The 24,130-nt window shown below is 51.7% G+C and overlaps 1 protein-coding gene across 2 annotated transcripts in view; it reads right to left on the bottom strand.

The window, feature by feature from the left end:
* Positions 1-23,217, bottom strand: part of CUEDC1 (CUE domain containing 1) — an 83,661-nt gene extending 60,444 nt beyond the window's left edge. Inside the window, exon 1 of one of the 2 annotated variants that reach the window (XM_043483304.1) lies at positions 23,076-23,217. The gene's annotated coding sequence lies outside the window, so the exon portion shown is untranslated. Of the gene's footprint in view, positions 1-22,218; positions 22,388-23,075 lie in introns of those variants that run through there. The other variant, XM_043483313.1, reaches the window with a different exon arrangement.
* Positions 23,218-24,130: the final 913 nt, after the last annotated feature.

Genomic DNA, 24,130 nt, shown 5'->3' with positions numbered 1-24,130 from the left:
AGCAAAAACAGACAGATTAATCTTTTTTTTTTCAAACCCTTCACCCACACAGTCTAAAATCAGGACTGGATAGGAACATAGGATGGGGCTTCTGAACCAGAGGGGAGAGAGAGGGATACACAAAACCAGTGAGACCAGGGAAGAAGGAAGAAGGTTAGAAAGCACATGCCGGTCTCCTGGGAATGAGCCCCGCGTCCCTGGGAAAGAGGCCGAGATGAAAGGGAGGAGCAGCTGGGGAAAAACAGGCCATGAGAACAGGACGCGATTGTTCTCGGGGGACAGGCAGGGCAGCCATCCCTGCTTTGTGCGTTAATGCAATTAAGGCCCAGTGGGCGGGGGCCCGTGGTTTGGAATCCCTTAGCTCCAGCCGATCTCGATCTCGGGGGCAGCCTGAGTGTGGGGCTGGAGCTAGAGGCGGCTCGGCTCAAAGGGGGCAGCGGCCCGGGCAGCCAGGAGTGAAGCCCTCCTTCCAGGAGACGGGCACGTCCCTCCTCCCTCAGCACTGTCCCGGGAGTTCCCTGAAGCCCAGCCGCAGCCCTGACCCCAGTTAACACTCCCAATAATTGCTGGGGCTGCAGACAGCCTGAAAGCCCAGGGAGCAAGAGAGTCAGAGTTAATTAAGGAAGGAGAAAAAGTCTGCGTCTTCATTCTCCCTTCCCTCCTCCCTGCTCCTCTGGGTCTGGCATCTAGTTTCAAGGAAGCTCGTGAGGCAGGGCCCTTGAGCCCGGAGCCAAAACCAACAACGGCACATGGAAATTATTGAATGGGAGCAGCTGGGCCAACAGGGCTTCTAGGAGCCTCACTCCAAAGCTGTCCAGCTCTCCAAATTTCCCAGAGGTGTGTTGAGGAGCCACTCCCCACCCATCCCAAGGAAAACCTCATGGTCTCAGTCCAAATACTGTTTGCTCTCAAACAAGGATGGCACAAGTTCTTGCCACCAAGGGGGGATTCCTCCAGGGAGCAGTGGGCCACTCTGTAGGCCAAACACTAATTACACAACAGAGACATCTGCCAAACACTCCCTCATCTAGTTTCACAACTACCCAGTGAGGTAAGTGCTATTCTTGTCCTGACTTCACAGATGGGGAAACTGAGGCTTAGAGGAGATAATGAACTTACCCAAGCTCAGCAAGGCAGCAAGCAGCAGAGGCATGTTTCAGACTCCGGCACTCTGACTCCAAAACCTGCCTCTTGAATATTCTAGTACATGAGAAACGAGCCTTGTGGGGCTTCTTAGCCAAGGGTCCTTGAGGTTTCCACGAGGTCCATGAACCTCCCTCCAAGGACATCAAATGCACAATTAAATGTGTTTGGGTGTGAGTGCACTTTTCAGGGTAAAGGTGGGTGTCAAACTTCTCTTTAGATTATAAAAGGGGTCTGGAACCCAAAAAGAGGCTAACAAATGTGGGCCAATGAGGTGATACCCCAATCAATGATTTGCTAAGTTGACTCCAAGACACAGATCTTTTAAGGTGAGTCCTCTGCTTTTTCACTTCACTTCCTTACATGCTAATGAAACAGCCAAGAGGGAAGCTGCATTTCTCCAGAAACAGAGGATGCACTGGCAGTTTAGAATTAGGCAACTTAGCACTGAAAATCCCCTTGGCCTGCTTGGGAGACAGTATCCAAGAGACACACTGTGGGGAGGAGAGGGAAAGGTGAGCAGATGGCCCTGCGGATGAAAGGGATTTCCTACCTAGCATTTTTTTTACTTCTTTCAGTCACTGAAAAACAAGTTTCAGCATTGTCCCAATTCTTGCTTGAATTCACATAGCAGAAAATACATTACCAGCAGTCCCAGACTATCAGAAATTCACAGGGGGAAGAAAGTTTCTGTTCCAAACGAACTTGCTACACATGTAAAGACCATTGTCTGTCTAGTCATAAAAACAATGGTACCCAAGGGCTTTCCTGGTGGTCCTGTGGCTAAGACTCCACACTCCCAATGCAGAGGCCCCAGGTTCCATTCTTGGTCTGGGAACTAGATCCCACATGCCACAACTAAAAAAGATTCTGCATACCACAACTAATGGCCCAGCACAGCCAAATAAAATAAATATTTTAAAAACCAATGTTACCCCTTAACTGGGGCCACTGTCTTCATTTTCAGATGCTCCAAGACAGCAATCACTAACAATGGTGCTGTTGCCCACATTTGATAGCCAATATTATCAAGCATAAGCTCCCCTGATAGCTCAGCTGGTAAAGAAACCACCTGCAATGCAGGAGACCCCGGTTCAATTCCTGGGTGGAAAGATTCCCTGGAGAAAGGATAGGCTACCCACTCCAGTATTCTCGGGCTTCCCTGGTGGCTCAGTCGGTAAAGAATCTGCCTGCAATGCAGGAGTCCTGGGTTCAATCTCTGGTTTGGGAACACTCCCTTGAGGAAGAGATGGCAACCCACTCCAGTATTCTTTACTTCCCTAGTGGCTCAGACGGAAAGAATCCACCTGCAGGGCGGGAGACCTGGGTTTGATCCCTGGGTTGAGAAGATTCCCTGGAGGAGGGCATGGCAACCCACTCCAGTATTCTTGCCTGGAGAATCCCCATGAACAGAGGAGCCTGGCGGGCTACAGTCCATGGGATCAAAGAGTCAGACACGACTGAGCGACTAAGCACAGCACAGCACATTATCAAGTATGCCTTCCATGCTTCACCCACGCTTTCTTATTTAATCCTAACTCCAACCCTATGAGGCACGGGCATTATTATCTCTCACTTACAGATGACAAAATTAAGACTCAGAGAGGTTAAACAGCTGCCCAAGAACACACAGCGAGGAAGTGACAGAACCAGGATTCAAGTCTGTCTGACCCTGAAGATGGGACCCTAGACCAAGATCACTGAAAGCAGATCTGCAGACCAAACTGTTAGTTGTAGGTCCTTGGGGAGGTAAGTACAGGGAGAGTAAAGAAGGCTTTAGAGAAGTTCCAGCAATTTGATATTGTTACACACTCAAGCATGTGACGGCAGACTTGTCTCTCTGAATACAGACCAGCCCTGACTTGTGATGGCCGTGCTCATTGGGCCACATATCCGTCCCCAGATGAACAAAATAAACCACCGGTCCTTCACCTCAGAGTTTGAGAAACACTGTCCTAAAGCCCTCTGCAAACACAGCACCTATGCTGCTCAAAAGAGGCCACTTCCCCAGATGCCCCCTCAGCAGAACAGTCTTCTCGCAGGGCACTCCTCAGGCTTTTACATTCCCACAAATCACCCGGGCATCTTGTTAAAATGCAGACTGACGTGGGCAGTTCAAGTGGGGCCCAAGACTCTCCATTTCTAACCAGGCAGCATGGGTACTGCTGGTCTGGGGACCTGACATCAAGGAACAAGATTCTAACCGCACATCACTCAGGAGCAGATAAGACGGTACTGGGAGCTCCGCTGGACAAAGCCAGCCGGAACCCAGCAACGGGCCCAAGAACAGGCCCACTTCCTGGGGCTGGCTGTGAGAGGGCAGGACACCCTGCATGGGACTGGGCTTCTATCACAGGCAACACTTTCCCCACCCTAGCCTGAGCCTGGACACCAGGGACCCTTTTCTCCTGAGTTGCAGAAACAAGGCCTCAAAGGCAGAGAAAAGCAGCTCTGAAGCATTTGCTACCTATAACCAGAGCAGAGAAGAGGAGGTATTCTGATTAAACTGTGCTTCCTGGGGCTTCCCTGGTGACTCAGTGGTAAAGAATCCTCATGCCGACGTAGGAGGCATGCATTAGATCCCTAGACCAGGATGATCCCACATTCCAAGGAGCAACGAAGGCCACACCTACTGAGCCTGTGCTCTAGGGCCTGGAGACGGCAACTACTGAGCCTGCGTGCAAGTACTGAAGTCTGTATTCTGCCAGGGCTGGTGCTCCACAGCAAGTGGAGCCACCACAGTGAGAAGCTTCCCTGTACAGGAATGTACGGGAACAGCAATGTATGGCAACCAGAGCAGAGCCCACACAGCAACTGAGACCTAGCACAGCCCGGAAATAAACACACAAATTCACAGATTCTGGAAAAGAACATTTCAGGCTTTTTCAGAGAAGTCTATCTCTCTTTGAGGTGCTCTTCCTGTCTTTAAAAAAAAAAGAAATTGTGGATTATCAATTCAATGAAAGACAACAGGTCAGCAATACAAGAGAACACACACACACTTTATACATATAGCAATGTGGGTGAATTTCAAGGATATCACGTTAAGCAAAAGAAGCTCACACACACACACAGAGACAGAGACAACTGTGCTTCCTGCTTTGGCTCTGCTCGTTCCACCCTGTGGCTGGATCTCAGACAGTGAGGCCCTGGGAGGATCACCACACATGCACTTTTGGGTCACCCTCAGAGGGCAGAAATGCTTTAGTGGCCACTCCAAAGGGAAATGGTTCCCACTTGCTTCAGGTTACCTGTCCTATTCCCTGGAAATTCCTGACTGTAGAGACTGTCCTCCTTATTACCACTCTGTCTCTCCTAATTCAACTATGGCCCAAGGCGTACTTATTAAGGAGGCAATTCACAATAAAAGGTTCAGAGCTCCCACTCTTTAGGGATTCACTCTTTCATTCAAAAATACATTTGGACCAACTGCCACGAGCCTTGTCCCATGATGGGCTCGACCGACAAGGGCCACTTCCTCACCCTTTTCTAAGAGGTATGGAATAAATGACCAACGAGGCCACGAAGCCATTAACTCAGGCAAAGGGCACTGCCTGTTCCTGGAGCCAGAAGGAAGGTGAGCTCCTGCGCAGTAGCTTTCCCTCATGCAGTCCCAGGGTGGGGCTGGGTCCTTGAGGCTGAATGTACCTGACAACAGCTCCTTCACCTCCCTCACAACAGGGCCTGAGGGTTACTGACACACACAGTAAACACAGCTAGAGGGGCTCGATGTCTGAACCAAAAGTGTCTGGACAAGACACAACCCACACTGGGGAGAATCAGGCTGAAAAACCAACTCCGGATCTCAGCTGACTCTCTGAAACCACGAACCGCTTTCTTCTTTGCAAACCCAAACCACACTCTCCTACCTCCAAACCCTGCTGTGTGCTACTTCCCTACAAGGTGCTCTCACTCCTGTCAGTACTTGGGACAGCCAAAAACATCTCTAGACACTGCCAATGTCTCCCAGGGGGACAAAACCATCCCCGATTGTGAACACTGCACTGGGGGAATGGCCTGAAACCCTGGCTGTGCATAACACCTAGGGAGCTTCTGACTCACCAGTGCCTGGGCCCACCTCACACACATTCTAATTCTGGTCTAAGATTCTACAAGTAAACAAGAATGTCTGTCACTTTACAGGCCCTCCTTTAATGTGCTGGTTGGTTCATCCATAGACTTGAATTTCTCCAGAAACATGAACTACATTTTTTTTTCCCTCTCTCCACCAAGCTTCAGACAATGCTCCGTGCAGCACCTATTTCATGCTAATCAGAAGAGTTTGGAAAGTTCTTGAGCCCTCTCCACCCCCACTAGATGAAGAAGCCACTGCAGGTAACACCATCTCCCCCAGATTCAATTGTATATGACAAGAATAATCTATTAACACAATCTTCCAGGTTTCACAAGGAGAAGGGGACGGAGGCAGGGGCCCATGAGAGTCCAGCCACCTGACTTTGGTCTCGGTGCCCAACCTCTGAAGGAGCCCCCCTGCATGCTGTCGCTCGGGTATGAGGACCCTTTGCTAAACAGCCAGGATGCCCGCCTATGTGTACTCAAGTTTATTGGCCCCTCTCCACCTTTCTTGGCCAGAATGGAAGGCATGAGGCCAAGGCACAGCCGCAACAGTAGAAGATCCAGTCTACCTGACAACGCTGTTTCCCTCGGGCTGATCATGACTTGGAATTAAACTCAGGCCCAGAATTAGCTTTTTTCTGAGACCCAAAGGCAAGAATCTTTCCCCACACCTTGCTTCAAGGGTTTCCCAGGAGGATCTGGAGAACTGATTGACAGTGGCCTGACCAGTGTTGACGGGATGCAGTCAAGTTCATGTCCTGCCTCCCAAACTCCCCACACCCGAGGCTACCCCTGCAGGCCACCTCTTCAGAGAAAGCCGAAGAGGGATAAGGTGTCAAGGAAGATCTGGTTCTTAACCCCTAGCAGCCCGAAGTGGAAATGCATTCGTCACTCACAAGGTGCTTAGAGAGCAGACATGCCATCCTTCCCAATTTTTATACTTGGGTTTCCCTGGTAGCTCAGTTGGTAAAGAATCTGCCGGCAATGCAGGCAACTGGGATTAGATCCCTGGGTGGGGAAGATCCCCTGGAGAAGGGAATAGCAAGCCATCCAGTATTCTTGCCTGCGGAATTCCATGGACAGAGGAGCCTTTCGGGCTACAGTCCAGGGGGTCACAAAGAGTCCTATACAGCTAAGGGACTAACACTTTCACTTTCAACACTAAAGACTAAACAAAGGGTGGGAAATCCCAGGGGCCAAGCTTCCCCCCAAAACAGCAAAGGCTATTCAAGCTCTCAAGATCAGATTTGTCACTAAAATTCACTAGCTAATACATAAGCATGTAAATTGCCATGTGGTTAGGTTACATCTAATGAGTGACTTAGTATTTTCTCTGATATTTTCTCCTTTGATATTCACTGCCAAAAGGATGAGAGAGTCTTAAAGAGCTGCTTCAGGTGGCACTGGCTAGCTTGCTAAAATCTGTCTAGGGCACCAGACTCTTCCATTGTAGGAGGCCAGCAAGATAGTGATTCCCATCCCCCCGCCAAGCTTCCTTACCTCCTCTCAGTTACACACAGAAACACAGACACAAACACACAGACACACACACTGTCGCCTGGAGACCGAACACATCCTCCTGCTGAGGTTTCTCTTCATTCTCCAGAAGGAGCTGTGGAAACCGGGGCCTCCAGGAAACCAGCGGGGGAGGGAGGGGGCCGCAGAACGGCACTTCCTCCGCCGCAGGCCGCCCCTCCGCGCGGCCCCTCCCTGCCCGGGCCTGGAGAGCCCGCCGCGGGCGCTGAAGGGCCCCCACCGAGAACAAGGCGGCCTTTGAAAGCCCGCGCTGCCGCGGCCTGCCGGGTTGCCATGGCCACGGCCCTCCCGGCGGCGGAGGCGGCACGGCGCCCGGACACCCGCCCCGACCCTCCCCGCGGCCCCGCCCGTCTCCTGCGCCCCTCAGCCGCCGGAAGCGCGACGCTCCTCCAGTCAGAAGACGCGGTCCTGAGGGGGCGAAAGCGGCGACACCTCCCCTGCCTCCCTGCGGCCCTGCCTCCTCGCTCAGCCGTGCGCTCTCGGGCCGCGGGCCGCGCTGCGTGCCCCTCACAGTCGCCGCGCCGGGACCCGCGGCCGCGGCCGGGCGGCGTAGGGACGCAGCCTGAGGGCGCAGGCTGGGCCCTCGTTTCCCGGCCCCCGCGTCCCGAGGAGCCAGCCGGGCGTCTGAATAATTCAGCCCTCAAACTGTCCTGTGGTCTGGGGGGGTTTCTTCATTTATTTTTTTGAAGAGACCTTCAAAATTTTTTTAAGAGGTGAAACTGCCGTTTCACCACGGGAAGCAGTTTAATCCTCAACCTGGCTCTGGTTTGAGACCCAAGACCTCCCAAGACTGCAGGGAAGAGGCCGCTGAACTTTCGGAACCCAGCCGACCGCCTGTCCAGAAGCGGCTCCGAGGGGCGGGAGCCGGCACAGGTCTCCAGGGAGGAACTGGATTATCCGAAAGCCCCGAGCGCCAGCCCCGTAGACTGCCTCTAGTGGTGGGTCCCCAGGCCCCTCCAGCGTGCCACCCTCCCTCCCCGCGCCCCACCCACCCCCTGAAAGCCTCGTGCTCACTCTAAGAGTATTGAGCACACAGTGTTACCACACTGGCCACGGGTCCCTGGCATCCGGCAGCTTTGACTTCCCTTAACCATACTAGCTGATATTTTACCGAGCTTTCATTTCATATAACTGGCACAATAACCTTATGAGGTAGGTACTATGAGGTAGGTACCTGTCACAAGTAAGGACACAGACTGGAGGAGGTTAGGAAATGTCCCCGGCTCATACAGCTAGCAAGTGAATGGTGAGGATCCAGACCCAACCGTCTCATTCCAAACTTCGTGCCTTAATCCCCATGTTTCATGGATACAGCATCTTCAAAGAGCAGAACTAACTCAGCCCAGGGAAGGTGACATGACTTGCTCACAGTCAGCCCACTGGGATCGTGTCAGACAAGGACTAAGCCATAATCTGGACTAACATCATTTCCACAATCGCAGTTTCAACTACAGAGGTGAAAACACACTCAAAGTACTCCTTCTTTTACAATGTTATGGTCTAATGGCCTATAAATGTAGCTTGACCCAGGCAATGTACCATGCTAGTCCTGTCCATTTCCTTCAGTCTCTGCTCCATGACTTTCCAACAAACAGCTCCCCTGCCTCCAACAAAACTTAAATTCTCTCTCACAGCAATATAATCTCTCCCACCCCTCTTCAGGGCAGTGCAATCTCCAAGATTTCTAACCCATCACCCTGCCAGCTCATATTTATGCAGCACTTTATATTAATAGTTCTCAAAGCTCTCTTACAGACATCCAGTCAGCTCAACAACCCTTGAACCAGGTAAGCATCAGCACCTTTTTTGAGGACTGCCTCCACCCACATTCACAGGGGAAAGGGCCCAAGCCAGGTGGTACTATATGACCATGTGCTCCTGGCCATCACTGATTGGACCAGCAGGAGACAACTGACAGTAAGGGACCAATCAGATTCTTCTCTCAGGAATCTGAATCAAAGGTCTAAAATACAATCCAGTCTGATGTTTCTAGAAGGAAAATGGATATATCAGGGGGCTGAGAACCCGTGATATCTAGCATACATCCACAGAAGCAGCGGCATCCTGCAGTTCCAGGCACTTCGGAGGCCAGCAGTATTTCCTGCCCTTGATTCTTACATTCTCCTTGGCTTCAAATAGCTCAAGTTGGTTTCTGTTACTTGGAATCAGTAGAGTCTGAACTAACAGATGGGTTGGATAATTATCCTCCTTTTGCAGATGAGGAAAGAGGCTCACAAAGGTGGAGTGACTAAATGATTATCACAAGATTAAATGTAATAAAGGAGAGGTTAAAATTCCTGCCATGTGACTCCCTTCGGCCATCTCTTGCCTCCTTCCCTGGATTAAAGAAAGTGGCAGGTGTTCCCTTCTTGTTAGTGTTTTTTAAAAAATATGACAACTGATGATAAGTGATGAGGCTGTAGGCACTCTAATGGATTAAAACCAGAGATAAGAAATACAGGCAGCACTCGCTCTCTGTGATGGCCCACACTCTGTCTGTGGAGTGCTCGTCTCTCTGAACAAATTCCCTTCTTGCTGCTGCTGCCGCTGCTGCGTCACTTCAATCGTGTCCGATTCTGTGTGACCCCATAGACGTCAGCCCACCAGGCTCCCCCGTCCCTGGGATTCTCCAGGCAAGACCACTGGAGTGGGTTGCCATTTCCTTCTCCAATGAGTGAAAGTGAAAAGTGAAAGTGAAGTCGCTCAGTCCTGTCCGACTCTTAGTGACCCCATGGACTGCAGCCCACCAGGCTCCTCCGTCCATGGGATTTTCCAGGCAAGAGTACTGGAGTGGGATGCCATTGCCTTCTCCAAATTCCCTTCTTACCTATCAAAACAAAAATCAAAAACAAAATCCTCTCCTTTGAAACCATGAAGACAACCCTTTACCCCTCTACACTTCCCACCCTCCTTTACAGTTAGGTTGGAGCCATGTGAGAAGTTCTGACCAATTAAATGTGCATAGAAGTAATAGGTGTCAGTTCCTTGGTCAGTGAGTCAGTTCAGCCGCTCAGTCGTGTCCGACTCTTTGTGACCCCATGAATCGCAGCTCACCAGGCCTCCCTGTCCATCACCAACTCCCAGAGTTTACTCAAACTCATGTCCATCGAGTCAGTGATGCCATCCTGCCATCTCATCCTCTGTCATCCCCTTCTGCCCCCAATCACTCCCAGCATCAGGGTCTTTTCCAATGAGTCAGCTCTTTGCATGAAGTGGCCAAAGTACTGGAGTTTCAGCTTCAGCATCAGTCCTTCCAATGAACACCCAAGACTGATCTCCTTTAGGATGGACTGGTTGGATCTCCTTGCAGTCCAGGGGACTCTCAAGAGTCTTCTCCAACACCACAGTTCAAAAGCATCCATTCTTTGGCGCTCAGCCTTCTTCACAGTTCAACTCTCACATCCATACATGACCACTGGGAAAACCATAGCCTTGACTAGACGGACCTTTGTTGGTAAGGCAGTTAAAAGTCGGGCTGGGGAACTGTGATGGTCCCATATTTCAGATGATGTGACTACCAGATGAGGGGAGGACTGTCTAACCGACGTCAGACTTCCCATGAGTGCAAATGAAACACAGTTTGTGTCAAGCCACCACAATGTCAGAGTCTGACTAGTACTGCAGCATAGTCCAGCTACTCTCCCAAATGAAACACACAGAACATTCAACTGGGACTCTTCAGCACCTTTCTCTGGTCTGCAGGATGCTATAATTGTCTAACATTCATTTGTTCAACAAATGTTCCTAGAGCCCCAAGACTAGACGCTGTACAGCCAAAAGCACAGCAGTAAAAAAAAAGACCCAATTTCTCTCTTCGAGATGGCCCCTACCTGGTGACCCACAGACCAGACTTTGTGACTAAAAGGAGCAGTTCTGCAGGCATGAAGGCAGGACCTCCCCCTGGGCCACTGGCTAAACTGCGCCCCAAGAAAAGGTGAACAGCCAGAAGGCAAAGACAGTTTGTCCCAGCGACTCCATGAGGGTGGCAGCCAAGACTGATTCCACACCAGGTTTTCACACCCTGGGCTCTACCAGCTGCCCCCCTGCCAGCCACATGGACACATACAACTGCCTCCCTTGCCCTGGGCACAGAAGAGACAGGAGAAGGCATCGGGGAGGAGCCATCAACGGAGCAGGTGGCTGGTAGAAAAACAGGAGCAATAAAAGACACAGCTCATTTGCCCTCACCCTCCTCTGCAGCCGGAATATCTCCTCTGGAATTACCCCCCTGCGTAATTTATTCTAGCCCCAGAAGTCCCCAACACCTGAGCTTTCTTCCCCCCGTCCCTTGTAATTGAGGGCCAACCAGAGAAATGACTCTGACTCTTTGTGTCAAAAGCTAGATGAGAAGAGCAGTGAGGCAGAGAGAGCCATCACATACAGTTTTGTGGGCTGTTCACTACACAGAGGGGCCACCCGTAGGGGCAGATGGGGCTGGATCCAGCCTGTGCTTGGCTTACTACGTTGTGAACCCTAGAGAAAGAGTCCTTTCTTCTAATTCACACAAAGGTATCTGCTGTATGCTGCGACCCCAGAAGCACTGCAGCAGGGGCTTCTCCACAAGGAGTGAAGAAGTTTGGTGATGGGTCCATGGGAATGTATTGTACTAGCTTCTCTAAGTTTGGGTATATTTGAAAATTTTTATAATAAACTGTAAAACAAACAAAAAAACACATCCCACACAGTAAGTGGCTATTACTTGGACAGGTTAGTTAGCCCTCAGCTTCAGTTCCCCCATCTAAAAAGACAATAACCCCTGGCGTATAGGTTTGCTACAGGACTAAATTAAATAACTGAAGTGAATTGCTTGACATGAGTAAATCCTCTTACACATGGGAGCAGTGTAAGAACAGTAGGTACTGGGACTTCTGCCTTGCAATGCAGGGGACGTGGGTTGGATCCCTGGTCCAAGAAGATTCCACATGTCTTGGAGGAACTAAGGCCATGCCCCATAACTAGAGAGTCAGTGCACTGCAAGAAAAGATCCTGCAAGCCACAGCTAGGACCCAACACAGCCAAATACCTGTTTTCTTTTCTTTTTTTTTTAAAGTATCTTCTGCTGATGGCTGGGGCAGGAAGGAAAATGAGGCAAAACCGGGGCAGTGAGGTCTTGTGGAGAAACACAACCACTCTGGGTAAAGTGTGCCATGAGGTCAAAGGAAGTCTGAAAACACAACCACCCTGTCACGGATCATCCCTAAACTGGGTGGCTGGTCTGAGGGAGTCTTCCAGCAATCCCTCCCTCCCAAGGGGACTTCGCCTTCCTCTGGGGACCCCAGACTCAGCTCACAATCCAAAGGAGAGTCCACAGAAAGGTCACGGAGAGGAGGTCTGAGAAGGCTGTGCCCCCCAGCTCCTTCACAAACTCAGAGACAAACAGGGTGACTCCAGGACCTGGAAGGTTCCTTTCTTAGTTCTAGAAGAAAACAAGAGGTCCCCCAAAATGTACCAGGGAACCAGGTACTAACACGGGGAGGGCCCCGCCCCACCCCCTTCATCAGGTGGAGTCGGAGTAGCCATTCATATCCCTACAGATCTAAACTTACGTTTGCATTGTCCAGTTGTATGGGATGAATTTTTACATTAACATCCTCAAAATTATCACTGCTATGTATGAATTTCACCAGTGGTTTGCCATTTAAAAATGCGTGAGTGTACACTCAGTCACTGACTCTTTGCAACCCCATGGACTGTAGCCCGCCAGGCTCCTCTGTCCACGGGAATTCTCCAGGCAAAAATATTGGCGTGGGTTGCCGTTTCCTCCTCCGGGGATTTTCCTGACCCAGGGATCGAAACCAAGTCTCCCGCATTGGCAGGTGGATTCTTTATTACTAAGCCACCTGGGAAGCCCCACTGAAAACTGACGCACACCCAGCCCCCAGTCCACTTCTCTCTTAAGGCCTAGTCCTTCCCCAGAGCCTCTCAGGGCTGGAGAGGGCTGGAGGTGGCAGTGGCACAAAGCCGGCAGCCCTTCCCAAAGCCCCTGGGGGCCCCCACCCTTGGCTCGAGCCACCAAGACCCTTGTGTCGGCCCAGCTCTGCCCTGGGAGACCCACACAGAAGGCCTCTGGTTTCCGTCAGGTAACATCGCACTCACTCGCACCCTCTCTCTTTTCCAAGATGAAAGCTAATAGGATGATTCTTATTAAGAAAACTCATGAGAAGAAAGTCACCCAAGCTCTCAATTCTCTCTCCTTTGAGCACAAGCCACTCCATGGGTCACCCCCATAGACGTTTCACAGAAATACAATAACAAAGAAGAATTTCCACTAACAAGTCCATCCTTCACCTTGCCTTTCATGACTCAAAGAGTTTGCTATCTGTATCCACAGCAGTTTTCTAAGTTTCTGAAGCTGTCACAGCTGAGGGCTGGAAGGGAGAGACAGGCTTCCAAATAAAATGTGATAGGAGAGCAAAGACACACATGGCCCTTAAATCCACAGCACAGCCCTTCACGGCAGAGAGCAAAAAGCCACTGAGAAATGTCCTTCTCTATCTCTGCCGGCGCTCTCCGGCTCTGTCCCAAACTTAGAAACAGCTGTTTCCCTATAACTCCAAAAAAAGCTCTCATATGCTCTGTCTCCTCATTCTTTCCAACACTGTGATCTGTACACTTAATCTACCTCCAGGCTCAGCTTATCCCTCCCTCGGCTCGTCAAATAACAAGAGGAACAGTGGAAGAGTAAGAAGTACTACACGACAACAAAGTCATTTTAGAAACACTGTCTACAGAGTCAGCAGCCTGGCTTTCAGGGTTGAGATCCCAGTTCCTCAGTTTCCTGACTGTGTGCCCTTGGGCATGTTGACTTGGCCCTCTGAGTCTCCAGCCCCTCATCTGGAAAGTGGTAAATACTACTATACACATAGCGGGCTGAGTAAATAAATGTATCCTCTTAAAATGTACAGAGAGGTGACTGGCATGCTATAAGTAGGTAACCAAAATGTAATTATTGTTAGACCATCACAGCCAACTAATGCAATGCATGCATGCATGCTCAGTTGCTTTAGTCATTCCAACTCTATGCGACCCTATGGACTGTAGCCCACCAGGCCCCTCTGTCCTTGGGGATTCGCCAGGCAAGAATACTGGTGTGGGTTGCCATGCCCTTCTCCAGGGGATCTTCCCAACCCAGGGATCGAACCTGTGTCTCTTATGTCTCCTGTCATTGGCAAGCAGGTTCTTTACCACTAGTGCCACCTGGGAAGCCCCATCCAGTGCAATCTAGTGCAACAGGTACTATTATTACCAGCTCTAGTTAACAGATGTGTTCAAAAGCCACTTGTTGTTGTGAGTACAATAACAGATTAAACTGAAGAAAAGTACAAACTAAGAAATTAAGTGATCTGCTCAGAATGACAGTCCATACACAGCAGAGCTCAGACTGGATTTCTCATCTTGGACCCTGAATGACACTCATAGACTTCACGCTCTAACAAGGCTCTCTCCCTCAGGCATGGAAATTTGAGAAGTCCCATGGATCAGCATCAAAAACAGATTTCAATTCTGTAAGCCCCAGAGAGTGGCAATATCTCAAGGGAATGTTGCAGGATTTGCCAAACAAAATTAATTTCCATTTGTTTTCATATTCCAATAAAATATACCAAAGCGGCCTTATACCACCCCATCAAAAGTGTCAAAAGACCCCTCAAGGCCAAGGATGACACCCTCCTCAACAATATTTCAGGCTCCCTTGGGAGGCTCCCAGGCTGTCAACAATTTGCAAAAAAAAGGTCAGTGCAAATCATTTGGGAAGGCATTGTGCTGGCCTGGCCTAAGACATGTGGACTTCTGCCAAGCCCATAGTTTTTAAAAACACGCACTGTCTTCACCCTTGATAAACAGCAGCCAGGCTACAGAAATATTTCCATTACACCCAGAAGCCTGCTTGCCATCACAACTCATTGAAATGGATGTTTCCAATTTGAGGAGAGTTCAACAAAAACATCGAAGAACCCACCCTGACCTTTCCAGCAGAGGTAACCATTCTGGCATTTAGGAAACCTCTAAACACTATAAAGGGTGTTTATGGACACAGATTATTTGGTAAACACATGCCCTCATGCCCACAGTCTAATATATCTAACACATGGATTGAGCCCATTTCTTCCAGCTCTTTTATGAATGTTTGTGCATTAGATTTCTACACAAGTACTTTCACTAATGCTGTTTGTGTGTTTCAAGACTGTGATGAAATCATTGTATGGCCATGCTGGAGAAAACTAGTATTGTAAAGAGTTTAGCACTGTAGCCCGGGCTCTAACCAACCAGCCACTGATGATGATATGATTTCATGAAATGAGGATAATAACAAATGTTAGCAGTAGCTAACATTTATTGAGAACTTACGATTTGCCAAGCACTGTGCTAAGGCTTAATGAGTATTTGATCCTCACTAGCAACAATTAGGGGGTATTATTACTCCCATCATATGGTTCAGGAAACTAAGACTCAGAGAGATTGAGTTAACTTGCCCCAAGAACAGAGCAGCAACTAGCAAAGGTGGATTCAAACACAGGCAGTCTGACTCAAGAGTTTTTAACCACATACTATAGTTCTTTTTTAAGGTGGTTAATGACCCAGGACTACAAATTCCTCTAGGAGCAGTCTGGATGATCTTCAAAATCCTTCCTTCCTGGCCTTGTAAAATTCAATGCTTCTCTCTTTTTAGATAATAAGATGGAATTGTAATGAACTTGGAGGGAAATAAAATGCAATGGGCTGTATACACTGCTTCGGAGTGAGAATGAAAACATCTGTGTCTGCCCACCCAGAAGCCAGTCAAGCGGAGGGAAGCCTGATTTTCTGAAGATAATGATGGCCCTGTGAAAGCCGCCAGACCTGGCCGCAATACCGTCTCAAAGGAGAAACGACATGCTGTGAAAGACAGAATCTTAGAGGATCGCGAACAATTCGCAAAAGTCCTGCAAGTTTCTCAACTATCATACTCTCAAACCTTCATTTGTCTTTTTTTTTTTTTTAAAGGAAACTCAAATGCAAGAGGACGCAAGTTGTAAGGATACGGTATAAGATGTGGTGGGTGGGGGGTGGCGGGGGTTGTGGCATCCTGACTCCTGGCTTTCCTCCTAGCTTGGCACCTGCTCATGCAAAACCCACTTCATCCTGGTAATCTGTGTTTTACAGCTTCCCTACGACCTCGCAGCCCTGGCTCAGAAGTCCTGTAACTGCGGGGTTTTGCCCTACACACACCTGCTGATACCGTCCTAGGCTGCTGCCCAGTCCATAGACACAGAGATGCTCAATGGCTGCCTCCCCTGACTGTATCTCTGATTCATCTTCCTCCGCTCCCTGCTCTGCGCAGGAGTTCCCTGCCCGCCCACCTTGCCACTCGGGACAGCCAATGGTGAGGCTCTCCCAGCAGCCTCCTCCTCCTCTCGCTGGCTCTAGCTCACGCTCTCTCTCTCAGCTCCTGGTACAGCCTGAAACCGAAACTAATCTCAGACCTGAACAAAGTGAAATCATTTCCTAAGCCTGATCACCCTACATGACCGCAGAGGATCTTCTCCTCATCAGAGCTCCAGATTTAGCGCGCTGGTTGCGGGAAAATAAAGAGCTGGGCAGGTGCCTCCTAGAACTCAATGCTTCCTTAATGAACAGATAAGAAGAAGCAAGAGACCCGCCATAGTGTTTTCTTCTGCTGCTTTTCTTTAATTTGCACAAGTCCATTGAAATTCACCCCATGAAGTAAACTTCACCACTCAGTATTCTAAACTCATTGCCCAGCACTGGCTCCTGTTTGGCTCCTCCTCAATCAGATTCTCTTCTGAGAGCAAGCCTTGTTCCTTTGGCGATCTCTGTAGCCATCTTGCTGAATGCAGCTTAGAGAACTAGACCACATGCTTTTCCTAAATTTGAAATATGCAGCCTTTACTTTCAGCCTGGGAACAACAACAAACTACAACACACAAAAAAGGCAAGTCAACATCAATGAACATAATGTCCGCCCTTTCAAAAGAATTATGCACATTGAGAAAAATCCCAAACTGTTTTGTTTGTCACGCTTGCCCCCAGCACACTTTTGGGCGCCTCTCTCTGTTGCTGGGGACATCGTGTAATGATTCAGTTGCTGGCTTAAGCAAAACAGAACTGAAAAGGTAAATGCACTGGCCAACAAGTGTTTGGTAAAAGAGGAATAACTTTTGGATTGTCTGCTGTTTACTCTTCATTCAACGAAGTTTACTGAAGGCCCTATAGGTATGCCCAGGTCTCTTCTAGGTGCTGGGCCAGGAGGGTGAATAGTTAGAGTGACAGTCACTCAGTCGTGTCTGACTCTGTGCGAATCCATAGTCTGCAGCCCACCAGGCTCCTCTATCCATGGGATTCTCCAGGCAAGAATACTGAAGTGAATAAGATGACCACTAGCTCCCACTGGGCCATTTTCAGAACATTTTTTGAGTAGGAGCTGAAGCTTTTCTCTAGTGCCAACAGCCAGACAGTCAACTACTTGCGGGTTTCCTGCAGCCCTCTTCACAAGGCATGGACTCCATCCGGCAGGGCTGTGGGGTGCCCCCAGAGTGCACACCCCCCCCCCCGACAGGGATCAACACAGGGCAGCACCCAGCTGTGGGCAGATGTGGTTTGTGTCTTGGCTCATTAATGAATGAATGACCCACTTAAGGAGACAGACATTCTTCAGTCACTTTAACAGGAAAATGAGGGGTTAGGCCAGATCTGAGCAACATTCTAGCTCAAAAATTCCAGCTCGTTTTCCCCTCCCTTTGCTGAGCTGACACAGATCTCGAGGGGCCTCTACTTCATCTTCCTGTCTCCAGATGAAACCTCTTAAACCACAAAGACAAATGGAACTTGCTCCCATTTCTAAAGACCTTCGGGGATGGCCATTCCCCTCCGCTCCTGTGAGTCACTTGTCCTCATATCCTATCTGGAGTGCTGTCCTCAGATCTTACTTAAGTCCTTCCTCTGCAGTTTACATTCATTCGCCGCTGGTCCTGCTTCTAAGTATGGAGAGACAAGAGTGAATCACTGTGTTCTGAGCAATAGCGCTGACAAGATTTTTATTTTTTCTTCAGCATGTTCGCTCAGGCAATAGAGGAGGTGACTATTAAAAACCACAAAGGTACCAAGGGAGCCAACTAAAGCAAGGGTGCTGCAGGATCCAGAAAATTCGATTCTACTGAGGAGTTCACAGAATGGGAGAGCGATATATACCCTGGCCAGATCAAAAGGCTAGGGGCAGCAGCCCCTTTAACCCTCACTCAGCTCAAGTGCCCCCTCCCGCAGGAAGCCCTCCCTGCCCAGTTCCTCCTCTGGCTGCCAAAGCATCTGCCTCTTCAGCACTCACTTCAGTGCAGCGTTCGCCATGGCAACTGAAGTTCTAGGCTGACATATTTGTTCTCCCAGCTAGACTATAGGCATCTCTCAGGCAGGGGCATGTCTCAGTGAACTTTGTATTCGGGCTCCGGTTCCAGGAGGGTGTCTGGCACTCAGCCAGTGGTTCTCAGTAGCCGGTGCTAGGCTGAACCCTCAGCACATCCCAGCGATGCTTGAATGTTGCACCGTCAGCCCTTCACTCGGAGCACGTCACCCCTCCAATCCCACCACCCCACCATCCCCACCTCTCAGCCCTCAGCTCAGTAGGTGTCTCTCTCAGACTTTCTCTAAAGATGTAAGCTCTGTAACCAAGCCTCTTAGGTTCAAATCCTGGCTCTGCCACTCTCCAACCATGCAATCTTGGACATGGTATTTAACCTCCTTATGTCTCCATTTCTTTACTGAAATACAGATTTAACCTTTCACAGGATCTTGTGAGGATTAAATGTTGCATGAGAAGCACTTGGAAAAGGGTCTGACCCACAGTGAGTGTTCAGTGAAGCTGGAATTATTATGTCCCAAGCCTATGGCTTCATAGAAATCCCGACCTGCTTCTACTCTTGACTGTCATCGAGCCTACCCACCCCCCACTAGACCCCCTTCCTCCAGAAGCAATGTTAACAGTAATCTAAAAAGCCAGTCAACCCTCTTTACTGATTATGGTCCTCCCCCCCACCCCACCTTCACCAGTTTAGAAGGCAAATTTTCCAAAGAAAAGGGAGGAGAGTTAGTTCCACAGCAGGGCTACGAATGCTGAGTCATTCTGCCCCCAATGATACTTCTCTGTCATCATCCTTGACGCTTCAGGCTCATCTCCCCACCGTGTGTTCCCCTCTGCTCAAAATTTAAACCTCACCCCACTCCATCCCACATCTCCAAAAGCCAGCCTCAGCCTCTACAGTTTTTACCAAAGATCTTCCTTAATAATAAGAAGCCTCGGAATGTTAGCAAGTGCAGAAATAAGAAGAATGATAATAATAGTTTCCACTCTAAAAGAGAACTTGCTCTTTGTCTGGCAGAGTATCTCCTTTCATTTTTTTCTAAAGCTGAGAAACTGAAGCACCTACAAAGTCATAGAGTAAGATGGAGAGCTGGGAGTGCAACGGGAAAAATGTACTTAACTTCAGATCCTACACGCTAAACCATGAAGCCATGCTAGAAATGGACACAGAGTGGCCAGATTGTCTTTGGGAGTGGAAGTTAGAGAGATTTGGAGCCTTTTAATCCCACCAATCATTCCTCAGTGCATTTCACAATTTATGAAAAGGGAGTTTATGTTGACAGGCATTGTTACCGTATTTGTCATTTATGACCTGTTTTAAAGATAAGAGCGATAGCTGGATTATTCGGAATCTATTATATTGTTCAGACACATCAGAGAGGCCTACTGGGAGGCTGAAAGCAGAGGACATCAGAGAACGGAGTGAGCCAACATAACCAGCATCCTCACCAATCCATGGATGCCGTGATGGAGAAGGCAGACAAGTCCTGGCCCCTGAGGAACAGGCACCTCTAGTCACCACCTCGGGACCCTTACACCCCGCCTACAAGACAACTGTCAAGTCCCAAATTAGGGACCGCCCGCTGGACCAGAGCAACCCAGGTCCTTTGCGGTTCTCACTTCCTGAAAGCAGAACAGAGACTTCACCTCCTTCCAGGGCACCTTGCATAGTCAAAGCATAGCACCTTGCTCCCAAGGCTCTAAAACACTCCAGCCTATCCGGCTTATTGCCAGGACCGGGGGAAATCTATCAAGGCAAAGTATAGACAGGAAACCCTGAAGGAAGAAACAAATCTGAGCGCTACTATCTGCTCAACACTGTGTCTGTTAGTCAAAGAAAAATCTCCATGAACTATCATTGTCTGGGGCCACTGGGACCTGAGAAGGGCTTCTCAATACCAAGCAGAGAAGTCACAGATGGCAGACCCTGCTAAAGGCTCTTCCAGATCCCCAACAAGGGTGATGCCACCAACACTTGGGCAGCAGCCCAGGGCCCAGTGAGCTTTGGTTAAGAAAGAAAAGGCAAGTCTGGTCCCCTTGTGGACACACTGGCGATGGTGACAGCCATTCCTTCTGGCTTGCTCCCTCTTCTTTAGTCCATAAGGATCTAAGGAACCCGGCATGAGTTTGAGCAAACTCTGGGATATAGTGAAGGACAGGGAAGCCTGGCGTACATTTTGTACATGGGGTCACAGAGTTGGACCTGACTTGGTGACTGAACAACAAGGAACCTAAAATACCTCAATTCTAGCCTTAAACAACTCTGCGCAAAGACCTCCTCAAAAGGAGAAATGTCCTGGGACTTCCCTGGAGGTCCAGTGGTTAAGACACCATGGGGCATGGGGTGGATCCCTGGTCAGGGAACTAGGATCCCACATGCTGAGCGGCTCAACCAAAAAGTTGGGGGGCGGGGGAGGAGAAGCGTATTTCACACTCACCCTCTCCACTGAAGCACATTCCACCACCTCAACACCGCTGCCCCAAGAATGAGCTGGGACTCTTAAGAGCACCTGACTCCTGTTTTCTTGTGACACCATCCCTCATCCTAACCCCCTGGTGCTGTGCTTAGTCGGCCAGTCGTGTCTGACTCCTTGTGACCCCAGGGACTGTAGCCTGCCAGGCTTCACTGTCCAAACGATTCTCCAGGCAAGAGTACTGGCGTGGGTTGCCATTTCCTCCTCCAGGGGATCTTCCCAACCCCAGGGATCAAACCCAGATCTCCTGCATTGCAGGCAGACTCCTTACCATCTGAGCCATCAGGGAAGTCAAAGTGAAAATTGCCCAGTCGTGTCCGACTCTGCGACCCCATGGACGATATAGTCCATGGAATTCTCCAAGCCAGAATACTGGAGTGGGTTGCCATTTCCTCCTCCAGGGGATCTTCCTAACCCAGGGATCAAAGGCAGGTCTCCCGCATTGCAGGCAGATTCTTTACCAGTTGAGCCACCAGGGAAGCTCCTAATCCCTATATTTACCTCTAATTCAACAGCTCTGTGGCATTGGACTAGTTAGTGCCCAGAGCCTTCTCACCACAAAGGCAACAAAATCAGCCCCAGGAGAATGGCCACCCCATTGGCCCCCATTCTCTGGCTCACTGTCCGGAGCTGGGATCCGGTTCAGAGTTTCCAGGTCTCCATGGCCACAAGCCCAAAGTTGCATCGGAAGGTCATGAGAAAAGCCCTCTTGAGAGATCTATCTGCTCTTCACACCCTGGGACTATTCACTGACTCAACACAAAAGAGGGAACTGTTCTGAACCACCTAGGCTGAACCACAGATTGGCGATCTTAACAGGGGTCCCAGTTCCAAGGGGCACAGTGATCCTCTGATCCTGCATACAAAATGTGACCCTGAACACTTGCCTGTGTCAGAGGGAGGGAGGGGGGAGTTAGAGCTTTCACCAGATCCTCAAAGGGGCCATGACCCCTACCTCTGGCTAGGGGTCACCCCCCTAGAACTCACCCACCCCACCCCTGCTGCCTGCCATACTATCATCCCTGGGTCATGCTAGTTGCCCAAGGTCTTTCTCCTATCTAAGGATGTGTCCAGGCCTGAGGCCCCACTCCTGGTCCCTGGCCTCCTGCTCCTTCCAGCTGCAGAAGGTGGACTGGGGCAGGGGTGGGGTGAGTTCAAAGCCAACCCTCCCCCACATACCCTGCAGCTTCCCTGAGCCAGGTTTCTCTCTCCATCCCAGCGATACCATCCTCCATGCAAACAGAGGTCCCAAAGACCTCATCTGCCAACAGCAGAGAGGGCCCCATTTCACACTTGATTCCTTGCCGCCAAATCTCATGGTGAGAGGACTCCCTCTCTGAGAACTCCTGGCGGCCCTCACCTCCTTCAGGCACACCTGGCCAGCTCCACCCAGGCTGGCAAGACGAGCATGCGTGGCAAGGAAAAGGAACCAGAGGCTCAGGCACCACTCCGAGTCCTTTCTCCTGGACCTGAGCGCTCAGGGCGCTCAGGATGCCCAGCCAACCGGAGGGCTTACTCCCGGTGCTCAGCAAGCTCCTGCCTGAGCGGTAGGAGAGGAGGGAGGTGGTCCTGTCTGCTAGGTCACCCCTAGGACAACTGAAAAATTCCCAGTCGTTCCCCCTCACCCTCCAATCTCACCGAAAGGAAGAAAATCTAAAAGCTTCCTCCGCTGACATCAGATTCCTCTCCAGGAATTTCCTTTCAGTGTAAATTTCTTGGAACGAAAACTTCTTTCAAGGGGAAAAGAAACGGGCAAGCCCGCGCTAGGTGTAAAACGAACAATGCAAGCCGCAAACGGAGAGGAAAGGATAAATTAGCGCCAACACCACCCCCCTAGAGCTAAGAGCCCGGGGCACCGGGAGCCGGAGGGGCGGGGGCCGAGGGGCGGGGACGGCGCCCGGTGAACTTTCCCTGGCCGAGCCGCGGGAGATGCAGCTCCCGGGGGACCGGGTGGGACCAGAGAAAGCGAAGCCGACCTCGGCGGGGGCAGGAAGCGCACCTCCCCTTTTCCTAAAAGGCGCTCAGGCCCCGGCAGGCGCCCCCCGCCACCGCCCCGCCGCCCCCTGCCAGCCGTCGCCAAGCAGCCGGCTCCCCCCAGCCCGGGCCGAGCGGGGAGGGGCGCCCACACAAAAGGGGCAGCGACTGGGGAAGGGGCTCCGTGCGGCGCCGGCTCGCCGAGGCCTGGCCCGCCTTGCCCGCGCCGCCCGCCCGCCCGCCGGCGACCACCCGCCTCCCCGCGCGCTCCCCTCCCGGCCCCCGGGGTCCCCGCGCGCCCCGCGCGCCCGCGGCCCGGGAGGCGGCGGCGGCGGCCCGGGAAGGACGCGGAGCCAGACCCGCCGCGCGAGGCTGGGGCGGCGCAGGCTCCCGGCGGCCGCCCCGGGAATCAAACTCGCGCCCGCCCGACCCTCGCGGCGTCGTCTCGGCGAGCGGGCCCGGAAGGTGGGGCCGAGGCGCGCGCGGGCCGGGCGGCGCCGGCGGGGCGAAGGGGGTCTTACCGAGCAGCCGCGCGCGTCCGCTACCCGCGGGCCGGAGGGGCCGGAGGGGCCGGGGGCTGGGGGCGGGGCGCGGCCCCGCGGCGGCGGCGGCGGCGGGCTCGGCGCGGCGGCGCGGCCGGGGCGCGGGAGGCGGGGAAAGCGAGGCGCGGCCGGCTTCCTAGCGGCAGGCGGCGCGAAATGCAGCTGTCCCTGCGCGGCCGCCGCGAGGCCACAAGTGGGGCCGCGCGGGGAGGAGCGGGCCTGCGGGCGGGGCGCCGGCCGGGCCGCGGCCCCCAGACCCTCTCCGCGGCCGGCCCCTCAGAGAGGGGAAGGAAGCGGGGTCGGGGGCCGCCAAGGACGCCAATCGCAGGGGGTGGGGAGGTGGGGGGCTGGAGGGTGGGGGCCGGGCAAAGACGAGGCGGATCCCCGGGGGACCGACCCCCGCGGCAGCCACGAGGACTCCCGGCTGGAGGGCCGGAGGACGCGATCGGGGAGCCTCGGTCCCCCGGGCCGCGCGGGGCTCCTTGCGCCTCCCTGCTCTGGGAGCGGCACCGGGAGGGCACACCCCAGAGAGGGTGGGGCGGGAGACCCAAGCCCTCAGCTGGGGGTGGGGGGGGGGGGTCCTAAAAGCAGGGCTGCCCCAGAGGGTGTGGCCGCGCCTCTGGAGCCTGGGACAGCTGAAGTGGAGAGGAGGGCGACCCCCGGGGAGTTAGGGTTCAGGAGAGGAAACAAAAGGTGGAGATCAGAGGAGATCCAGAAATCAAAGTTATTACCCATTCACACCATCGGATACCACTTGCCATCTCCCCACCTCCTCCCCAGCATACCAGGTCACCTCAGGGGCGTCTGAACTTTGAAAAGATCTCCTAGGGAAGAACTTTAATAAATAGGGAATCAGCTTTGGCTTTCTTTTTCCACGTGTTTTTAGTTTCAGATCCCAATTAGGGGATGGGGGAGGGCGGGTAAAGTGCCAAGCATCCTGCTGTGAAGAGGCGCTTCCTAAGGAAGGGATCTGTAACCCATGAAGGGCCAGTTCCAGTTCTGCCCGCCCCCCGCCCCCGGGCAGCTTGCCAAGG

Source organism: Cervus canadensis, chromosome 1, assembly GCF_019320065.1.
Source record: "Cervus canadensis isolate Bull #8, Minnesota chromosome 1, ASM1932006v1, whole genome shotgun sequence".
Classification (NCBI taxonomy): Eukaryota; Metazoa; Chordata; class Mammalia; order Artiodactyla; family Cervidae; genus Cervus; species Cervus canadensis.
The sequence above is the reverse complement of the archived record's forward strand: the minus strand, read 5'-3'. Positions and strand labels throughout refer to the sequence as shown.